The sequence below is a fragment of the Ranitomeya variabilis genome, chromosome 1, assembly GCF_051348905.1.
Source record: "Ranitomeya variabilis isolate aRanVar5 chromosome 1, aRanVar5.hap1, whole genome shotgun sequence".
Taxonomy (NCBI): Eukaryota; Metazoa; Chordata; class Amphibia; order Anura; family Dendrobatidae; genus Ranitomeya; species Ranitomeya variabilis.
Window position 1 is genome coordinate 199,934,047 of NC_135232.1, and position 23,282 is coordinate 199,957,328.

Below are 23,282 nucleotides of genomic sequence, written 5' to 3' on the forward strand. Positions count from 1 at the left end.
CATGTGCTTTGAAGATCAGATCAGATTTTGATTGATCACAGGTCGCCCACTCACACTTGATTGTCATTCCAATGATTTAAAACACTAGTCAATTTCAGACAACTACGGTAATTCTAGGGGTTCGCTTACTTTTGACACACACAGACATGTATTTTTGGATCATTTTCCTCATTTAAAAAGGACAAAGTCTAATTTTTTTTTCCATATTTGTTTATTTTGATTCTCTTTATCTCCTTTTAGGACTTGTGTGAAAATGTAATGCAGTATTAGGCCAAATTTATAAAAAAAAAAAAAAAATGGAAAACTTTCATCACTCCTATATGCAGACCAGGGCTGTGGAGTCGGAGCCCATTTTGGTGAAGTCGGTGTCATGGAAATTGTGGAGTCGGAGTCGTGGAGTCAGAGCCCATTTTGGTGAAGTCGGTGTCATGGAAATTGAGGAGTTGGAGGTTTGGCTTACTGACTCCGCAGCCCTGGCAGGGCTGCGGAGTCGGAGTTGTGGAGTCGGAGTTGGAGCCCATTTTGGTGGAGTCGGTGTCATGGAAATTGTGGAGTCGGAGTCGTGGAGTCAGACACCATTTTGGTGAAGTCGGTGTCATGGAAATTGAGGAGTTGGAGTCGGAGGTTTGGCTTACTGACTCCGCAGCCCTGGCAGGGCTGTGGAGTCGGAGTTGTGGAGTCGGAGTTGGAGCCCATTTTGGTGGAGTCGGTAACATGGAAATTGAGGAGTCGAAGGTTTGACAGATCACATTACATACTGTTTGTTTGCAGCGACAAAGTCATCTAAATCCCTGTGAACGTCAGTGTGGGACCTGCCTCTATGACACATCATTTTATATACTAAAATCTGTAACCTTGGAACAACCGTAACGCACATGTAAACCACTAATGAGCCCATATAAAGAGCTAATGAGCCCATATAAAGAGCCCAGGCACTCATGAATGATAAAGTAAGGATAAGCATTCTACATCAAACGCTTTATGTCTATACGAGCTTATGTCATAGGAATCATAATGTGGCTGGGGAACGTATAACCGCCATTCATCAGCTTCTAATAGACCAGTCACTAATACCCAGTTGCTATAGCAGTAAATTTAATAAGGGCTAAGCAGAGATCTTGTATCTATGGATTAAAGGGAGTAACTCCACAAGGAGAGCATTTTTACGAATATATGCATCCAAATTGGAGGTAAACAAACCTTTGATAATAATTATATTATTATAACATTATTTCTATATAATTCATGGCTGTTTATTTTGGCAGATAAGAAGTGAAGATGTCGGGAGTCGGAGATCAGTGATGGCATTTCTAACACCTAGATATAGAGGATTTTAGCAGCAGGACATTACAGTATGCTCCGACACCCCATTCTGTAAAATCTACACCCCATAGATAACACTATACTATCAGTTATAAATGCAGGCTTTCAATAAATCTCATTCTTGGTGTCTGACCTTGGCAAGCAATGAAGGGAGGAAGCGCTTTCTGGGAAGGCATGAGGCAGAGGTGACCGATGAAGTTCAGGCACATCGTTCTCCAGGAGAAAGTCCCTATACAGCTTGTTTCTTATCATCCCTTTCCTGCTGACCAGGAACTGCTTACTCAACAGAGCAGACCGGTACTAGAGCAATTTACCTGTCATCCGGCCATCAAAACACAAATCCTTGTACACAGCCTAATGCCAGTCCACCAGTCAGTATGCCAGCTTATACGACCAGTCCATACACATAAAAACAACACCTGGAGTAAGAAATGACCAGTCCATACACATAAAAACAACACCTGGAATAAGAAATGACCAGTCCATACACATAAAAACAACACCTAGAATAAGAAATGACCAGTCCATACACATAAAAACAACACCTGGAATAAGAAATGACCAGTCCCTTACACATGAAAATAACACCTGGAGTAAGAAATGACCAGTCCATACACATAAAAACAACACCTGGAGTAAGAAATGACCAGTCCATACACATAAAAACAACACCTGGAGTAAGAAATGACCAGTCCATACACATAAAAACAACACCTGGAGTAAGAAATGACCAGTCCATACACATAAAAACAACACCTAGAATAAGAAATGACCAGTCCATACACATAATAACAACACCTGGAATAAGAAATGACCAGTCCATACACATAAAAACAACACCTAGAATAAGAAATGACCAGTCCATACACATAAAAACAACACCTGGAATAAGAAATGACCAGTCCCTTACACATGAAAACAACACCTGGAGTAAGAAATGACCAGTCCATACATATAAAAACAAATCCTGGAATAAGAAATGACCAGTCCATACACATAAAAACAACACCTGGAGTAAGAAATGACCAGTCCATACACATAAAAACAACACCTGGAGTATGAAATGACCAGTCCATACACATAAAAACAACACCTGGAATAAGAAATGACCAGTCCATACACATAAAAACAACACCTGGAATAAGAAATGGCCAGTCCATACACATAAAAACAACACCTGGAATAAGAAATGACCAGTCCATACACATAAAAACAACACCTGGAATAAGAAATGACCAGTCCATACACATAAAAACAACACCTGGAATAAGAAATGACCAGTCCATACACATAAAAACAACACCTGGAATAAGAAATGACCAGTCCATACACATAAAAACAACACCTGGAATAAGAAATGACCAGTCCATACACATAAAAACAACACCTGGAATAAGAAATGACCAGTCCATACACATAAAAACAACACCTGGAGTAAGAAATGACCAGTCCCATACACATAAAAACAACACCTGGAGTAAGAAATGACCAGTCCATACACATAAAAACAACACCTGGAGTAAGAAATGACCAGTCCATACACATAAAAACAACACCTGGAGTAAGAAATGACCAGTCCCATACACATAAAAACAACACCTGGAGTAAGAAATGACCAGTCCATACACATAATAACAACACCTGGAGTAAGAAATTACCAGTCCATACACATAAAAACAACACCTGGAGTAAGAAATGACCAGTCCATACACATAAAAACAACACCTGGAATAAGAAATGACCAGTCCATACACATAATAACAACACCTGGAATAAGAAATGACCAGTCCATACACATAAAAACAACACCTGGAATAAGAAATGACCAGTCCCATACACATAAAAACAACACCTGGAGTAAGAAATGACCAGTCCATACACATAAACACAACACCTGGAATAAGAAATGACCAGTCCATACACATAAAAACAACACCTGGAATAAGAAATGACCAGTCCCATACACATAAAAACAACACCTGGAATAAGAAATGACCAGTCCCTTACACATGAAAACAACACCTGGAGTAAGAAATGGCCAGTCCATACACATAAAAACAACACCTGGAATAAGAAATGACCAGTCCATACACATAAAAACAACACCTGGAATAAATGACCAGTCCATACACATAAAAACAACACCTGGAATAAGAAATGACCAGTCCATACACATAAAAACAACACCTGGAGTAAGAAATGACCAGTCCCATACACATAAAAACAACACCTGGAGTAAGAAATGACCAGTCCCATACACATAATAACAACACCTGGAGTAAGAAATGACCAGTCCATACACATAATAACAACACCTGGAGTAAGAAATGACCAGTCCATACACATAATAACAACACCTGGAGTAAGAAATGACCAGTCCATACACATAAAAACAACACCTGGAGTAAGAAATGACCAGTCCATACACATAAAAACAACACCTGGAGTAAGAAATGACCAGTCCATACACATAAAAACAACACCTGGAATAAGAAATGACCAGTCCATACACATAAAAACAACACCTGGAGTAAGAAATGACCAGTCCATACACATAAACACAACACCTGGAATAAGAAATGACCAGTCCATACACATAAAAACAACACCTGGAGTAAGAAATGACCAGTCCATACACATAAAAACAACACCTGGAGTAAGAAATGACCAGTCCATACACATAAAAACAACACCTGGAGTAAGAAATGACCAGTCCCATACACATAAAAACAACACCTGGAGTAAGAAATGACCAGTCCCATACACATAATAACAACACCTGGAGTAAGAAATGACCAGTCCATACACATAATAACAACACCTGGAGTAAGAAATGACCAGTCCATACACATAATAACAACACCTGGAGTAAGAAATGACCAGTCCATACACATAAAAACAACACCTGGAGTAAGAAATGACCAGTCCATACACATAAAAACAACACCTGGAGTAAGAAATGACCAGTCCATACACATAAAAACAACACCTGGAATAAGAAATGACCAGTCCATACACATAAAAACAACACCTGGAGTAAGAAATGACCAGTCCATACACATAAACAGAACACCTGGAATAAGAAATGACCAGTCCATACACATAAAAACAACACCTGGAGTAAGAAATGACCAGTCCATACACATAATAACAACACCTGGAATAAGAAATGACCAGTCCATACACATAAAAACAACACCTGGAATAAGAAATGACCAGTCCATACACATAAAAACAACACCTGGAGTAAGAAATGACCAGTCCCATACACATAAAAACAACACCTGGAGTAAGAAATGACCAGTCCATACACATAAAAACAACACCTGGAGTAAGAAATGACCAGTCCATACACATAAAAACAACACCTGGAGTAAGAAATGACCAGTCCCATACACATAAAAACAACACCTGGAGTAAGAAATGACCAGTCCATACACATAATAACAACACCTGGAGTAAGAAATTACCAGTCCATACACATAAAAACAACACCTGGAGTAAGAAATGACCAGTCCATACACATAAAAACAACACCTGGAATAAGAAATGACCAGTCCATACACATAATAACAACACCTGGAATAAGAAATGACCAGTCCATACACATAAAAACAACACCTGGAATAAGAAATGACCAGTCCCATACACATAAAAACAACACCTGGAGTAAGAAATGACCAGTCCATACACATAAACACAACACCTGGAATAAGAAATGACCAGTCCATACACATAAAAACAACACCTGGAATAAGAAATGACCAGTCCCATACACATAAAAACAACACCTGGAATAAGAAATGACCAGTCCCTTACACATGAAAACAACACCTGGAGTAAGAAATGGCCAGTCCATACACATAAAAACAACACCTGGAATAAGAAATGACCAGTCCATACACATAAAAACAACACCTGGAATAAATGACCAGTCCATACACATAATAACAACACCTGGAATAAGAAATGACCAGTCCATACACATAAACACAACACCTGGAATAAGAAATGACCAGTCCATACACATAATAACAACACCTGGAGTAAGAAATGACCAGTCCATACACATAAAAACAACACCTGGAGTAAGAAATGACCAGTCCATACACATAATAACAACACCTGGAATAAGAAATGACCAGTCCATACACATAAAAACAACACCTGGAGTAAGAAATGACCAGTCCATACACATAAAAACAACACCTGGAATAAGAAATGACCAGTCCATACACATAAAAACAACACCTGGAATAAGAAATGACCAGTCCATACACATAAAAACAACACCTGGAGTAAGAAATGACCAGTCCATACACATAATAACAACACCTGGAATAAGAAATGACCAGTCCATACACATAATAACAACACCTGGAATAAGAAATGACCAGTCCATACACATAAAAACAACACCTGGAGTAAGAAATGACCAGTCCATACACATAAAAACAACACCTGGAGTAAGAAATGACCAGTCCATACACATAAAAACAACACCTAGAATAAGATATGACCAGTCTATACACATAATAACAACACCTGGAATAATATATGACCAGTCTATACACATAATAACAACACCTGGAATGAGAAATAAGTGCCGCAATGAATAACTTGTATTGGCTGATTTGTGATCATTTCCAATTATAAAGGTCTTCTATTTAATAACTACTACTACCGTATGGAAAACGTAACAACTGATATAAAGTAAGCAGCCATCAGGATGACATGAGCAGAATACCAGTGTGAGCCGCTCTGAGAACATCCTGAGAAATCTCTGCCTGCGAGATCCTTTGTCTCGGTCGGTGCCGGTCCCTGGAGCTGACACTGACGATCCCACGTCCCTGCCATGCTCCGCAGTTTCCGTTCTTTAATAGCTATACACAGTGACATAAATGAGAGAACATGAACAACACATACACAGAAAAAGTCGCTTACTTCCTTCTAGATGCTGTCACTGCGAACAAGGATGGAGGGAAGTGAAGAAGAGCCGTCATCACATCATTCCGATCTCCGAGACAAGATCTACCGTGAGGAAAGAAGACATGTTCCCAATCCTTTCTCTGATGCACTCACAGAATTCCTGAGGAGAGACTGGGAGTCGTGTGTCCAGTCCCAGCTGGTCCTGGGCGAGAGCCAACTTCAATGGAAGAGCTCGTATCCCATACAACAGCTCAACAGAGCCACCCTCAGTCCAAAGCCGGGCGAAGTCCTCCGTGCCTAAAGCCCGGCTTCATTACTATGGATGACACAACACATCCATACATAGCACCGTGTGTGCAGTCACTACACCGGTGTGCGCGCCCGCCTATATATAGCTGCACGCAATTATGGAGGTTTCTTCTGAGTCACAGCATGCAAAGCGTGACAATACTAATTATTAAGACATATGACCTGAATACTGTACACCGCAGAGTACATCCAGGAAGAGCTTGAGGCCCGGCCATTATTACTTCTTCCTCCTGAAGTTTTCAGCACTGTGGACAGCATTCAGGTGCACTAAACCGTGGCCTCTACTAGGCATTTAGCGGGAATGTGTAATCAAAAACGAACTATTATTTAATAAGGTTTTGGAGTTAAACCTGTTTACAAAATAAAATTAGAAATGCTGTGATTTTCACGCTGGCCACGGTTCGGCTACGTTCCCCCGATCCGGAATGAGTAGTGTATATCCGCTGCCTCCAAAGCGTTGCCTTCTATTGAACGCAGGTAAATCTGCATGTGTTCGCACACCGAGCCAGCATCTTTCCCGCACGTGATGGCTGATTTATTCAACCATCATGTGCCACTAACAGCCACGGGTGAAAAGGAGCTCCTCCCGAGGCTGTTAACCTGTCAATCTGGGACAGCCACATTTTACACGCGCCAACACTAGGCACGCATCATCCACCGGCCCGTGGCGTGATCGCGGGGCGCCGATGGGTTGTCATGACCCCCGTGCCTGCCATTATGATTCTCCTGTGAAGGCCAGCGTTTGGCTGGTGTTCAGAGGAGGTCGTGATTTTAGCTCTACATGTTAGGGCTGATGCACTGGTTATGTATAGCACAAGTGTTCAGACAATCGCAGCTTCAAGTCCCCTACGGAGACTGTTGAATACAGTAAACAAAAATGCTTAAAAAAAAAAAAAAAAACAAGATCAAATGACCCCCTTAAAAATAAAACAATTAAAAAGCAATACACATTTGATATCGCTGAATTCGCAATAGTCAGATGCATCAAATTATAAAATAATCCAATCGTTAAGCGTCATAATGAGAAAACAATCGAAATTCCAGAATTACAATTTTTTGGGCCCCGCGACATTGCAATAAAATGCAATTATAGGTGATCAAAACATGGTATCTACCCCAAAATGGTATCAGTAAAAATGGCAGCTCAGGGTGCAAACAATAAGTTCTCACATAGCCCCAGACCCTGAAAAATGAAAACGTTACAGGGCTCAGAAAATGGCAACACAAGAAAGTTGTTTGTGAAAAAAAACTATGTGTGTTTGGTATGTACACACCCGTACTGACCTGATCTTTTGCAATATCAACGTAATTGGATTTTCCCCTCCACTTTCCAGTGCATCACATGATAAAATGAACGGTGTCATTCAAAAGTACAACTTGTCTTGCAAAAAAAAACAAGCCCTCATACGTTTATATTGATAGAAAAATAAAAAGTTATGCTTGTGAAAGAAGGGTAGGAAAAAATGAAAACATGGAAAATGGCCATGATGGTGTGAACGGGTTATAGGGAACCTGTCACCAGGAAAATGCAGCCCAATCTGCAGGCACCATGTAATAGAGCAGGGAGCGCTGAGTAGTTTGATGCATAGTTTCATGAGAAAAGATTCAGTATTACCTGTGATTTCATCATTTTAAAACCTCTGCTCTTCTTCAGGTTTTGAGTCCAGTGGGCAGTCCTTACAGTGATTGGCAGCTTGCTTTCTTTGTATAAGTGTGCATACAGGGAGGGATAGCTGTCAGTCACTGATAGGACCGCCTACTGGACCAAAAATCGCAGAAAGAGCAGAGGATTAAATGATTAAAACAGGGGTTAAACTGAATCTTTTCTCACAAAACTATATATTAAACTAGGTCTGTATCCAAAAGTAGAAATGAGGGTGGCACTCACCGTCGCAGTAAAATGTCTTTTATTCAGAATCACATTAAAAAACAGAGGGAGGAGAGTATGGTGTGGAAACACATCGGACGACGTCCGTTTCGTGCTGGTGTGCACTGCTATGAGGACGCGTAGAAGCACATACCAGGGTGAAACGGCCGTCCCATTTTACTGGGACGGTAAGTGCCACCCTCATTTCTACTTTTGGATCAAGACTTTGTCACTCTGTTTTTTTCACACAGCTAGGCAGTTGCAAGCCAGCTGTCAAAAAGTATGGTGTCTGCAATCACGCCCCATTAACAGAGCAGAACAAAAGAGAAGTCGCTGCTCTGGCAACGTGACATATGCGGTGGCCGCTGAAATACCTGCAGGAGCAGTTGTGACCGCTTTGTGTAAGCAGTGATCGGCACCAGGCACAACAGGCATTTAGTTAGCAACCATCTTGGTTAGCAACCAAGGCCCATAGTAAAACAAATTAAATAGTCCTGGATGACCCCTTTAAGAATCACATCAATGTCAAGCTGAACAAAGAAGTAATATCTACACTCACCGGCCACTTTATTAGGTACACCAAGCTAGTAACGGGTTGGACCTCCTCTTGCCTTCAGAACTGCCTCAATTCTTCGTGGCATAGATTCAACAAGGTGCTGGAAGCATTCCTCAGAGATTTTGGTCCATATTGACATGATGGCATCACACAGTTGCCGCAGATTTGTCGGCTGCACATCCCAAAGATGCTCCATACAAGGCAGGATGGATCCATGCTTTCATGTTGTTTACGCCAAATTCTGACCCTACCATCCGAATGTCGCAGCAGAAATCGAGACTCATCAGACCAAGCAACGTTTTTCCAATCTTCTACTGTCCAATTTCGATGAGCTTGTACAAATTGTAGCCTCAGTTTCCTGTTCTTAGCTGAAAGGAGTGGTACCCGGTGTGGTCTTCTGCTGCTGTAGCCCATCTGCCTCAAAGTTCGACGCACTGTGCGTTCAGAGATGCTCTTAGGCCTACCTTGGTTGTAACGGGTGGCGATTTGAGTCACTGTTGCCTTTCTATCAGCTCGAACCAGTCTGCCCATTCTCCTCTGACCTCTGGCATCAACAAGGCATTTCCGCCTACAGAACTGCCGCTCACTGGATTTTTTTTCTTTTTCGGACCATTCTCTGTAAACCCTAGAGATGGTTGTGCGTGAAAATCCCAGTAGATCAGCAGTTTCTGAAATACTCAGACCAGCCCTTCTGGCACCAACAACCATGCCACGTTCAAAGGCACTCAAATCACCTTTCTTCCCCATACTGATGCTCGGTTTGAACTGCAGGAGATTGTCTTGACCATGTCTACATGCCTAAATGCACTGAGTTGCCGCCATGTGATTGGCTGATTTGAAATTAAGTGTTAACAAGAAGTTGGACAGGTGTACCTAATAAAGTGGCCGGTGAGTGTATATCTAACATAAAATATATTTCTCATGCGCTTTACACTGTGTTCCAAATTATTATGCACAAAGAGTTTAGGAGTGATAAGGTTAGAATTTGTTTGTTTGTCATTTAAACTCATTGATGTTGATGTGTGTCAGGGCTCTTTATATCACTGAAAGCGATTGCAGATACCTGTGCAAATTAGTTTGGCAGGTGTGTCCAAATAAAGGCAAGACTACTTAAGAAGGCTGTTCCACATTATTAAGCAGCCTACATTTTTTGCCAAAATGGGAAAGAAAAAGGATGCGTCGTCTGCTGAGAAGCAACAAATTGTGGAGTATATTAACATACCAAAACTTCAAATTTAGATTAAATAACTACTTTTATTTTATTTCATGCCATAGGACAACCATAAATACATTTAGACAATTAATTACAAAGGTCATATGTAAAAACTAATGTGAATCACACTAAAGTGCAAGTTTGTGACACAGGGTAGGGCAGATCAAGTTGCAAAATAAAAAAAAAAAAAAAAAAATACCTACATGGGTCAGTGATTATTTCTGGTGTTGTATAGAATAAATTGTGGAGTATTTAGGTCAAGGCATGACTACAATCAACATTGCCAAGACACTTCATCGTGATCATCGCACAAACAAGAAGTATGTAGCTGATTCCCCCACACACGTGTGCGTGCTGATAAGGAAAAATTGAGGACTCTTTCCAACAGGCAATTGCGTAAGGTTAAAAGAGCAGCTGCAAAAATGCCTTGTCATAGCAGCAGACAAGTTTTTGAAGCTGCTAGTGCCTCCAACGTCCCCAGAACAACAAGATGAAGGGTCCTTCAGAGGTTTGCAGCTGTGCGTAAGCCATCCTGTCGACCACCTCTATCCACTGCAACAAGCAGAAATGGCTCCAGTGGGCCAAACGATACATGAAGACTGACTTCCAAACTGTCTTGTTCACCGATGAGTGCCGTGCAACGCTCAATGGTCCAGATGGATGGAGTGGAGGATGGACACCCCATGAAAACACGGCTAAGGCGCCAACAAGGAGGAGGTGGAGTAATGTTTTGGGCTGGAATCATGGGGAGAGAGATTGTCAGCCCCTTTATGATCCCTGAAGGGTAAAGATGAACTCCAGAATCTATGTGGAGTTTCTAAAACAACACTTCCTGCCATGGTTCAAGAGGAAGAACCGTACTTTCCGCAGCAAGATCATTTTCATGCATGACAATGCACCGTCTCATGCTGCAAAAAACACATCTGCATCTCTGGCTGCTATGGGCATAAAAGAGGACAAACTTATGGTGTGGCCACCATCTTCCCCTGACCTCACCCCCATTGAGAACCTTTGGAGCATCATCAAAAGGAGTGTCTATGATGGTGGGAGGCAGTTCACATCTAAGCAACAGCTCTGGGAGGGTATTCTGTCCACATGCAAAATAATTGAAGCAGAAACCATCCAAAAACTGACAAATTCAATGGACGAGAGAGTTCAGAAGCTTCTTTCGAACAAGGGGTCCTATGTGCAAATGTAACATCACCTAGAATAAAGTTTTCACTTGAAAACTGTTTGATTTCATTTTGTAATAAGCTGATAATGCTTATAACTTCACAATTGACCATTTTTTTTATCAAAATAAATAAAAAAGGTTGAAAACTCTGCTGTGCATAATAATTTGGAACATGTATTTTGAGTGTTTATTTATTTTTAAAATATCCTGTTTTCATAGGCAGTTTGTTCCAAAACATTGCAATTATACTAGAATAGTAGATGACTGGAAAATAACAATGACTGCAATTCAGATAGGTAATTTAGAGAAAATATGAGGAAATATTATTTGCATAATAATTTGGAACACAGTGTATAAAGAACCATGATTAACATCTACAGTAGTATGTCCAGACAGAATATCCCGATCATATATCCATAGGCGGATTACTCGACACGCCAACTGTTACAGTGCAGATATTTATTCTTATACAATCCAAATAACACGTGTGTCACGTTTTGTTCCACAATACCGGACCTTTGGATTGCATCTACTGTATTTCAACGCTGTTGTCGACTTATTACTGTAATGTATTTTTAATTAGGTTGATGCCGATCTGACTTTTGTCTTTACCCAATCTTCAGATGTAAACCCACTAAACCGACCAGTACTGCACAGCTCCATTGAATGTCCAGTGGCCGCTGCCGAGTACTGCAGAACAGCGCCCCAAGCTCTTGAATTCTCCTGTTCTCTGCTATAGGAGCTGCTCTGCAGGACCCGGGAATGGCCACTACACATTGAATGGAGCGGTGTAGTACAGCTCTGTACTGTGTGTTTACATAGGGCTTCCAATCTTGTAACAGCTGGGTAGGGGGCCTGGCGTTGGACCACCGCTGATCTGATTTTGATGAAATCCAAAGAATAGTATAGCTTATCAATATATTCTGACAGGACAACCCCTTTAATATTAAGAAGAAAGTAAATGAACGATCATCTCAAGAGCACTAAAATGTGGGCAAGTAACCTGCTGCAATCATAAGTGCATCCAACATACACCTTCACTGCAGGGCCAAATACATCTATAGTCACAGTGATGTGCCATAAATGGATAGAACATGTCATAGCCATGGGTAAGCTTTTTTCTATTTGCAGCATATTACAGACTTAGCAGGGCTTGGGAACAAACAGTCGCCCTTACGCCTTGCGTGTGGTGGCATTTCTTACCTAGCCTGCCTGTCGCAATGGCAAGCTCCAGTTGGAGACAGAGACAGAATATTTCAGGGCCATAGATATCTGTATTAGCTTGGTTGCTTGAAAGAAACAAGATTGTGAGTGACGTCCATCGCTTTACTGCACTCAGGAATATGTTTGCACTATGTAAGCCACAAGAGCTAATCATTGATGTTCTCTTATGAATGCTGCAGTTTTTCCTCATTCAAAATGGGCCTGTGGAAATAATTTTGCTACTGGAGCTAGAACAAGGTCTGCAAAGGTCCTAGAGCTAAAATATAAATGATACCTATTTTTTAGTAATCCGATGTGCCGGTGCTGAGAAAACATGCTTTGAAGCTGTAGGAGTGGTGCAAGTGATGTTCTTCTCCTTGATACCCCTAATAGCTAAAAATATTTTATATTAATGCATGTTGTCAAGAGTAACACTCACTGAGGCTCCATTCTAGCGTAGGTAGGGTTAAATCTAACGGCCAGCCCAGTTTGGAAGGGGGAACTGAGAGTTAATGATAAGTTCAGGAAGTGTCAATGGCAGTTAGGAGAAGTAGTGAGAAGTGACAGCAGAAGATGCAGGCAATAGGCTGCTAGGGACAACGTCAGCCTAATACTTGGGGCAGTGAATTGCCAAAAATACCCTTCTGTTTGATTCTGTCTGCTGGCCTGGGGAACCTCAAGATGGACACTGGGAACTGTGGACGCACTCAGCCTGTGAAGATACTTGGAAAGATGAACTCAAACTCTAAGAGGCGGGAGGTGATGCAATCCAAGTGCACTGCTAGTGGTGGAGAACAATTCATAGTGCTAGAGAGGACAGCAAGAGGGACACTGTACCCATACTGAAAACCAGGGCTGAAGTTGTGTCTGGTACCTGTGGGAAAGACGACAACCCATTGGGCCTTATTCTTTATTCCTGTTTGTAAACATTTCCAGTTGTGAAGTAAAACTTTGATTGTTTTTATGAAACCTGTGTCCACTGGATTGATTTCTACCAAGGTTCCAGAAGAGGAACACCTGGAGGCAATGGAGACCTGAGGGCCAGAAGTAAGTGTTATGCACCCCACACACAGCAGCACACCGGGACAGGGACTTGTGCTGTTTGTAGAGTGCCATAGCAGCAGCTTGCCCACGGCTACCTCTCTTTGGAAGTCAAATGCAAATTAGCATGGAAGTCAGTTTACTCAGAATGCATCAACACGCTCCCAATGCACCGATGAGCTAATTTGCATGCGGCGTCAATGCTTGATTTTTCAGCATTGACAGGTATCATTCTTATTGTAGTAGTAGGATCCACACAGCCATAAATTTTCAGTAGTAAAATCATCCTCAAATCAACAGTAACTACCACATATAGCTCTTTAGGCGATGAGATTCTTCTAAGATATATCTCAAACTCCCAAGGAATCCAATCAGATATGATGAATAATATGGTACTTTATTTTAAGGTTGTCCACTACTTTAGCATTGATGACCTATCCTTAGGATAGGTCATTAATGTTTGATCAGTTGGGCTCTGACACCCGGCAACTGCGCCAATCAGCTGTTCTCGGTGTCGACGGTCACCGGCCAGGAAATGCCCACTTGTGCAGCTGGCCATCTTCTGATAGTGGCCATGAAAAAAAAACAAACAAAAAAAAAGTGCACTAAGCATAGATCGGATCCATGAAAAAGTGACAGGGAATAATTTAATAATTATATCAATTTTATTTAATGGCAATAGAGAAAAAACAATAAAATAGTGTGCACACTATCAAGTATCTGGCGGTCTTGGTACAGTATATTTCCCCCATCCTAATAAGTAAGCGGCATTTTGATCGCATCTGCATACAGCACTTTTTTATACACTTCTTTTATGCACTTTTTGGCACTACATGCACTTTTTGAACAGGTAGCATTTGAATAACTTTGCACATAGCACTTTTTGCTCCTCTTTCCAATATGAATTTTAGGATATTATATGATTGATTCATTATTAGTTTATACACGGGTGTATTTTACATGTTTTTTCTTAATTCTGTATCGCATATGCAATATATTTTCCTCTCTTGTGATACAAAGTTTGCCTACTCGGGGTATATAGTACATACTAGAAAATTGACCTGCCTTATGGATATTGCATCTTGATTTGTGCACATATTGAAGATATATACATATATTTACATGATTTTATTGTAATATTTTATTGGTTTTTCTCTATTGCCATTAAATAAGATTGATATAATTATTAAATTATTCCCTGTCACTTTTTCATGGATCCGGGCTATGCTTAGTGCACTTTTATTGTTCTCTTTTAGTGGTTTCACTATATCTCTGACACATGTGGTGACCCTGGGTTTATTAATAGGATTGGACCCAATTACTGGGGGAATAGTACTGAGCATCCCTTTATATATTATATCTGGGTGTCATTATTGTGTTTTTTTTATGATAGTGGCCATGCCAGGGTACTACACATCCGCCTCCTATTCAAATCAATAGGTGGCAGATGTATAATACACAGCCATGGGCACTATCAGAAGATGGAGCAGCTCCACAAGTGACTACCTCCAAATGGCGGCCGCCACTGCCGACACTGTGAACAGCTAACCGACAAAGGTGTTAGACCCCGACTGATCACACGTTGAGGACCTATCCTAAGGATAGGTCATCAATGCTAAAGTAGTGGACGGACATCCTCTTTAAATACCACCCATTTCTGTGGCCTGAGGCAAGTTTTGACACGTAAAATAGACACCACCGTATTATTCACCATTGGAATCCTTGAGAGTTTGAGCATCTGAAGATTTTCCTATACTCTGTCCATTATGAGTGGCCACCTCACCAGCACTAACCGTTTGTAATCTTGACCTCCTACACAGGCCCAGCTACCCATTCTTTTGTGTTGTACCCACAGCAGCACCCTAATAGTTGGGCCTCCAGCCGCTCACTATACTACTGCTGGTTACCAGCTTACCCAGATGTATTAACCCTATAGGCGCCCATGTACTTTTCTACATCACTGTCACATATATATCGCTTTGACTGTTGTAGTTATGTGGGATGTGGTTCAGCTGAGGCTTGACCGGCTTTCCTTATTCCTCAGTTATATAAATGAGTCCGGACTTTGTTGAGAGCTCATCTCTTCAGAGATGCCTTTAGGTCATACAATAAAATCGATATTTTGCCTCTAGAGAGATTAATATATGGAGCAGTGAAATAATCTTCCATCTGCTCTTCTGCTCCAGCCTCAGAAAATAAAAGCCACTCTAAACCCTGTCCGGATGTTATTTTTCTACTGTTCAGATTTGTTTTGTTTATTGCATTTAAGCAAGTGTAAGGCTACTGGCATGTTCATCATAGTGCATTGTCTACTGTGCAGGATTAAAGGGGGGTGGGCACATCTTCTTCAGGAGCTCATCCATCTTCTGCCTCCTGACTGCCGGGGGATTCGGACCTGCGGTATGGTTGTGCTGCTAGCCTTAACTGAGCCCTCTCCCAGCTGCCATTAGAAGCAGCTTTGCCTCCTCAGCATGGGAGAAGCACAGGGGGACTGTAGCTGGTTAGATCCAGCTATCCATCCAGCTTCAAAGTGGCTCTTGTAGGCTTTGAAACTTACAGGTATGTGCTCCTTGCCTGGGTAACCGGCCACTCGGGAGACTGCAGAGGTAGTCAGTAACCTACGCAGCTAGTTGTATACAACAGAATTAAAAATCCCTCTGTTCTTGAGAATAGACATGATTTTTGGTAAGAGGTAAATCGCAAAGTTGCTTGTTTTTACAAGCACTTTGCAATTTTACCCATTAATGAAGATGAGACAATCCCTTTAACTAGTCATAGTGGCTGAGCAAGGAAACATTGTGTAGATATTAAACGGGTTGTCCGGTCTTAAACTACAAGTCTGAAGTCACTCTATGTGACAGCAGACTTGTGAATCCTCACATCGCACACACTACGCACTGTGAGGACTTTCCGGTGCCAGTGCGGGCGGTCATGTGACTGCAGGCTTGTGAATCCTCACATCGCGCACACTGCGCACTGTGAGGACTCCCCGGTGCCAGTGCCGGGAACGGGCGGTCATGTGACTGCAGGTATGCAATATGCATGCTCCCGGCCACATTGTGACTACATGGGTAAGGCCTCACTCAATACAAATGTACTGAGACCGGAAACAGTCTAGTTGGAAAGGTTGGGGGCATGCATATCGCATAGCTGAAGTCACATGACTGCTCGCTGCCGGCACCAGAGAATCCTCATTATTCGCAGTGTGCATGATATGAGGATTCACATAGAGTGACTGCAGACTTGTAGCTTAAGACCGGACAATCCCTTTGACATTACAACACCTACAATTTACCTAGTGTGCATATAACAATGTATAGTTCATGGTGTGACATCACACCTTACATTATTCCTACCTCCAACAAATATAAATAACAAGTAAATAAATGTATACATTGTATCCAGCTGGCTCAAAATGGACACACCCTTTAAACCTGTAAAACCTAGTGCACCTAGTACACTCAACTCCTTCCATTTATTAGTTATTGCGCAGAGGGTTTTACTAGGGAGCTTAATTTAATTCCGCTATGCATTTTATGGGCAAGTTCATGACCTGCCGCAGCTCCCTACCTTCAGTATATGTAATATAATCTAGCAAGACGACTGACGAGAGAACTCCCGGACAAAATAGACTTTAGGAAGGATTGGGGTCAAGGAAAATCAGAACACTAAAAAAAAAAAATAATAATTGAAAAATGCTCCTCAATAAAGCACTTTATACTGATTAAAACAGAGATGTTCTATAAGAAACCATATAGAATTTGTTTTTACTGAAAGAAGCTAAAGCCTCTGACATGGGGAACATGATTTTTAAATACTGCATTTTAGTTGTTAACTTGAGTTATAAAATTGCACTAAGTTTTAGGCGCAATCTTCATTCTTGTGTCCATGCGCCGATCCCCTGGTATGCTGTTTGGCAACCTGCTCCTAGATTCAGAATTAGAGTGTCCTTGTGGGTTGTGAGCAATACATCATTATAAAATACATATAGAATGTGAGGTCTGTGTGTCCAGTACTGCACTTGTGCAGCTCTCGTGTATCAGCACAGTTTTATCCGCGCACTGCTTTCCCCAACAGATCTCTCTTCTCTTCTCTTCATACATAGATTCACAACCTGCGTGATCTCCCCTTTTACACAATCTGATGCTTGTATGCTTTCCTCCATATTTTCACTCTAGTACAGTACAAGCAGTGAGATCTACCCTCACTGAAGACTTAGATGCTTTCATTCCTCTACATACTCTAATCTGCCTGGTAAAACTTGCTGTGCATCCTTGCAGCTACATCTAGCATTGAGAGAATGCCAGAGAAAAGCAGGATCTGTGAATCCATCAGCTCTTTGTCAGATGCAGAAGATCAACCAGTAGGAAGCTGGGCAAACTCAGTAACAGGAAAATCATATCAAACTCTTAATAAAGCCCATTTGCCATATCAGTGGTCCCCAACCTGTGGCTTGGGAGTCACATGTGGCTCACGGGCTGATGATATCTGGCTCGAGGCTGTCTGCCAGCTTGATGCGTTAACACAAAGTCTAGCAAACAACAATAAAGAGAAGGTCTTCAGATGGTGATGTGGCGCCCCTGGGGTCCAGTCGCCACAGAGTACTGCACCTCATCCAGAGGTGTGGTATTCCGCTCTCAGGTAAGGAGGAGGCATGGCACATAACCCTACACCTGCATCCAACACTAGACATTCAGTCAAGGCCAGGCTGGATAGGAAAGGGTGTTGGAGGAGTGGGTGGGGTAGGTAGAGTAGGGGAGGAGCTTGTAGAGACATCAGCTTAGGCGGAGATTGAAGAGAGAAGTGGATTTGAGCAGATGTGGGGGTCTTCAGCACCTGGCAGACAGAAAGACTGAAACAGACAGAAAGGCACTCCCAGAGAGACAGGGAGCTGAAGGAAAGTGAAACTACAGAAAGAACTGAAGGAAGGGGTCCTAGAGGCACGGGTAGTAAGAAGTCCACCCGTGGGTCTCGTATCCACGCTGACCATCTTCAGGTAGAGGGCCAGGTCGCAGTGAGAGACCGACCCTCAAACTAGTAGAGAAACTAAGAACTCAGCTAGCTAACCGGAAGCTGTGGCTTTTGCAAGAGGTACAGTCACATCTGCACACATTCACTGAAAAGGCAGCCGTATAGGATTCAGGGAGGACTTAGGACTCACCGCCCGGGCAGGATCCGTGGCTGCTGGCGTGGGACACTGTGTGGCAGGCACAGGGCAGGAGGGCAAGAGCCAGCGCAGAAAGAGGGTTCTGGAAAGTGCACCCAATTTGCTTGAGAGCTGGCTGGATCACAAACCTGGAGGACACAGCACCCCAGCTAGGGCAACTAAGAACTGTGAGTAAAGCATGGGAAACTGCACCATGCTGTGTCCTCACATTTATTTACTGCACCATTGACCTGCACCACAGCTACTACAACTACCACAAGCACCATCATCACCCTTAACACTACAGCTGCCCTGGGGTCTAGCTCTACCTGTGGAGAGCTGTACCAACTCTGCTGCATCACCATCAGCCCCAGCTAACACCTTTATTGCCGAGTACCACAGGTGGCATCACAAACTTTATAAACTTTATTCCCATTTACTTCAACCTCTTTTTCATATTTTATTGGACGCCCAGGGCCACCGCTGCTGTGACACATCCCCTTTAGGAACCGGTCCGGCCCGTACCGAGTATCCTCACGGCCCTTACGGGCGCTCCAGTAACTTTTGTGAGTAGCCTCACACAGAAGAGCAGGTCTGAATGCTCATACAGTTCTGGGACCGAGTGAGAGATAAATATGGTAAGCTGGAGGTCAGATGATACTGCCAGATGGAGGGCTGATGAAGCTGGTTGCAATAGTGTGGAGAGTGTGTTTGATGTGAGGACACAGAATGGGGGGTAAAGGACCAATCCATGGATGTAAGTACACTGCCTGCTGGCTGTCATTATATGGGGAGCTCTGGGTGACATACAGTGGGGGAATGGGCTCTGGATGTGGCTTGTGACAGTCTCACAGATCTGAATGTGGCTCTCAAGGTTAGAAATCATTTTTCAGTGCAAAGGCATATTTAGCCTCTATGTACAGTCAAAGTTTACATACAACATACACATGGATAACAGGTTACATACATTTCCTTTTTTTTTGTCATTTTACAAGACTACTTATAATTTGATAAAACAATTGTCATCTACTGGCCATTAATGAAAACTGCTTCAACAGAACAAAAATTGGGCAGTATTAAGAAAATCTTTTGCCCGCTAAAATGTTTCTGCATTAGGAATTTTTGACATGCAAGTGCTTCTCACTAAATTAGAATATCATGAAAAAGTTAATTTAATTTCAGTTCTTCAATACAAAAAGTGACATTCATATATTATATAGAGTCATTACAAACAGAGTGATCTATTTCTAGTATTATTTCTGTTAATGATGATTACGGCTTACAGCCAATGAAAACCCAAAAGTCATTATATCCATTATATCAGTAAATAAGAATACTTTATTTACATCAGCTTGAAAAATGATTTTAAAATCCGAAATGTTGGCCTACTGAAATGTATGTTTAGTAAATGTATTCAATACTTGGTTGGGGCTCCTTTTGCATCAATTACTGCATCAATGCGTCGTGGCATGGAGGCGATCAGCCTGTGGCACTGCTGAGGTGTTATGGAAGCCCAGGTCGCTTTATTACTTTGCCAGAATACTTTTAATCTATACTTTATTTTAAGTTGTTTTTGCACTTGGTATGTTAATTGTTGTGGTGCAACTATGTTAAAATGATCTTCATTTCCCTTCTCTCCTTTTCCTCCCTAACCCCTTTCGTCTTTTCCATTGTTTGGCTACCTTCCTTTCCCTTCATTGCTTTCCTAATCCATTATCCCCTATACTGTAAAAATCCCCTAATAAAAAGAATTTTGAAGATAGCAGTTTTGAAGATAGCAGCCTTCAGCTCATCTGCATTGTTGGGTCTGATGTCTCATCTTCCTGTTGACAATACCTCATAGATTCTCTATGAGGTTAAGGCGAGGTGAGTTTCCTGGCCAATCAAACACAGTGATACTGTTGTTTATAAACCAGGTATTGGTACTTTTGGCACTGTGGACAGGTGTCAAGTCCTGCTGGAGAATGAAATTTCCATCTCCTAAAAGCTTGTCTGCAGAGGGAAGCATGAAGTGCTCTAAAATTTCCTGGTAGACGGCTGCACTGACTTTGGTCTTGATAAAACACAGTGGACCTACACCAGCAGATGACATGGCTCCCCAAACCATCACTGATTGTGGAAACTTTACACTAGACCTCAAACAGCTTGGATTTTGTGCCTCTCCACTTCCTCCAGACTTTGGGACTTTGAATGAAATGCAAAATTTACTTTCATCTGAAAACAACACCTTGGACCACTGAACAACAGTCCAGTCCTTTTCCTCCTTGGCCCAGGTAAGACGCTTCTGGCGTTGTCTATTGGTCATGAGTGGCTTGACACAAGGAATGTGACACTTGTAGCCCATGTCCTGGATACGTCTGTGTGTGGTGGCTCTCGAAGCAATGACTCCCGCAACAGTCTACTCCATATGAATCTCCTCCAAATTTTTGAATGGCCTTTTCTTAACAATGTTTTCAGGGCTGCGGTTCTCCCGGTTGCTTGTGCACCTTTTTTTACCACACTTTTTCCTTCCACTCAACTTCCCATTAATATGCTTGAATACAGCTCTCTGTGAACAGCCAGCTTATTTAGCAATGACCTTTTGTGGCTTACCCTAATTGTGGAGTGTGTCAATAACTGCTTTCTGGACATCTGTCAGTCAGCAGTCTTCTCCATGATTGTGGAGCCTACTGAAACCTGTAGCCAGCCCTGGGATGTATAAATAGTATGAAATTAAACACTGCAGCTCCGTCAAATTGTTTGAAGGGAATCAGTCAACAGGATTTCACACCCCAACTACTTATAAGCTCATGTAGGTCTATCAAAGGCAAACCCAGCGATACCTTTACATGACCAGTCCGTTCCTCTGTTACTGAGAAATCAGCGTTTGAATTGATTGTCAAATCAGGCTAAAGAGCTCTTGTAGATCTGAAGCCTCTGTCACTCCAGCTCTATTCCCTGCCCAGCACTGCTTCCTCCTGATTGACTGACAGACTCTATAATGTGTGACCTCAGGTAACAGAGCTGTCAATCAAGCAGGAGGCAGTGGCCCTAGGTGGGCAATAAAACTGAAGTGACAAAGACTGCTGATCTGCAGCCTCATTTGTATAACGTTTAAACCCAAATCATTATGCTTGTTGCGTCTTTTTGGTGCACCTCCACTCCAGCCCATCCCGGAGTATTTTTTAGTACACTATGAATGTTTTAGTGCAATTTGTGTGCAATTTTGCGCAACATGCAACTTTTGGTGCAAGATAGTTCAAGATGGAACAAAAATACCATTTTTCACTTTGTGCTAAATTTGTGAATCACGTGCGCCATTTTGAAAAATTTAGCTCCAAAAATGGCAACTAACTTTACAAGACAAAGAAAGCAAAGTGACTTAATAAAAACGCAAGTGATGAATCTGGGCCTAAAGGTCTACAGCTTTAAAGTACAGAGACCCAAGGACTTGAGCGTCACGGAGACACTCAAATGACTGTTCGACCATCAGGGATCTCTAGTACACAGAATAGCATGGCTTGGCTGCCGTTCATGTGTTTTCTATGAGCTGCCAGAACAAAAGGATAGGGGTGATTGAATTCCAACCACCCGATTCTTCTAAAGTTGGCAGCACCCTGTACCTCTCATTTGCTTGCCTATGGACTCAGTCTAAACGTTCAAAAAACGCTTTACTGGATAAATCTGTCAGAGGAATAATCTGATTGGTTCAGACTGCGGATCACAACACTAACATTAGTCTAGAAAGAACCTTCCCACTTCCCAGCCATTATAGGAAACATGAATTTTCATCTTGCATGTAACGATAATTTTTGCTCCATATTCCAGCACTTTGCTTATGGCTAATGCAATTTTGCACTAACACCTTATGTCTGCAGCACTATTTATTGCCAATACGGCGCTGCACTACCACTTACTTTTTTTTATCATTTATACATTTAATTTGCTTGCTCTACATTTACTGGCATGTATGTATGTGTATCATCTTTGTTTGAATAGTAGATGTTGCGCCTACTTTTCTGTTGGATCTCAATTACTCATCTTTTCTGTGACATTCTATTATTGATGTTAGCACTGCAGCCTTGCAGTACTGGGATTACTGATTCAGACCCCACCAAGAACAACATCTACAAAGAGTTTGTATGTTCTCCCTCTGTTTGCTTTGGTTTCCTCCCTAGAAATTCCTAATCAAATTGTATATATATATATATATATATATATATATATATATATATAATTTTTATTATTTGGTAGTACTGTGAATTTTTGTTATTAATCCATAAAGCAATGGCGCCACCCAGTGGGAAAATGAGGAACTTTCTGTGTTCAACTGCAACAAGATCTGACTTTCTGTGGTGTGACAATGAAAGTCTGCACAATAAAGTGCACGTTTCATCAATGCAAATACTCAATGGCAACCAAAGGGTTAACCACTGTTCCATCATCCTACAAGAATGACGATGCAAAAGCAATAGGAAGACCTGTATGTTTTATGGCAGGTAAGATGTAAGCACATGTAAGAATATAATGGCCTGGCTGAGT

General features: G+C 41.8%; 1 protein-coding gene across 2 annotated transcripts in view; it reads right to left on the minus strand.

The window, feature by feature from the left end:
• Nucleotides 1-23,282, minus strand: part of OSBP2 (oxysterol binding protein 2) — a 377,818-nt gene that overhangs the window by 221,424 nt on the left and 133,112 nt on the right. Inside the window, exon 1 of one of the 2 annotated variants that reach the window (XM_077291757.1) lies at nucleotides 6,268-6,627. The exons of the other annotated variant lie outside the window; for it this stretch is intronic. The gene's annotated coding sequence lies outside the window, so the exon portion shown is untranslated. Of the gene's footprint in view, nucleotides 1-6,267; nucleotides 6,628-23,282 lie in introns of those variants that run through there. 2 annotated transcript variants of the gene reach the window in all.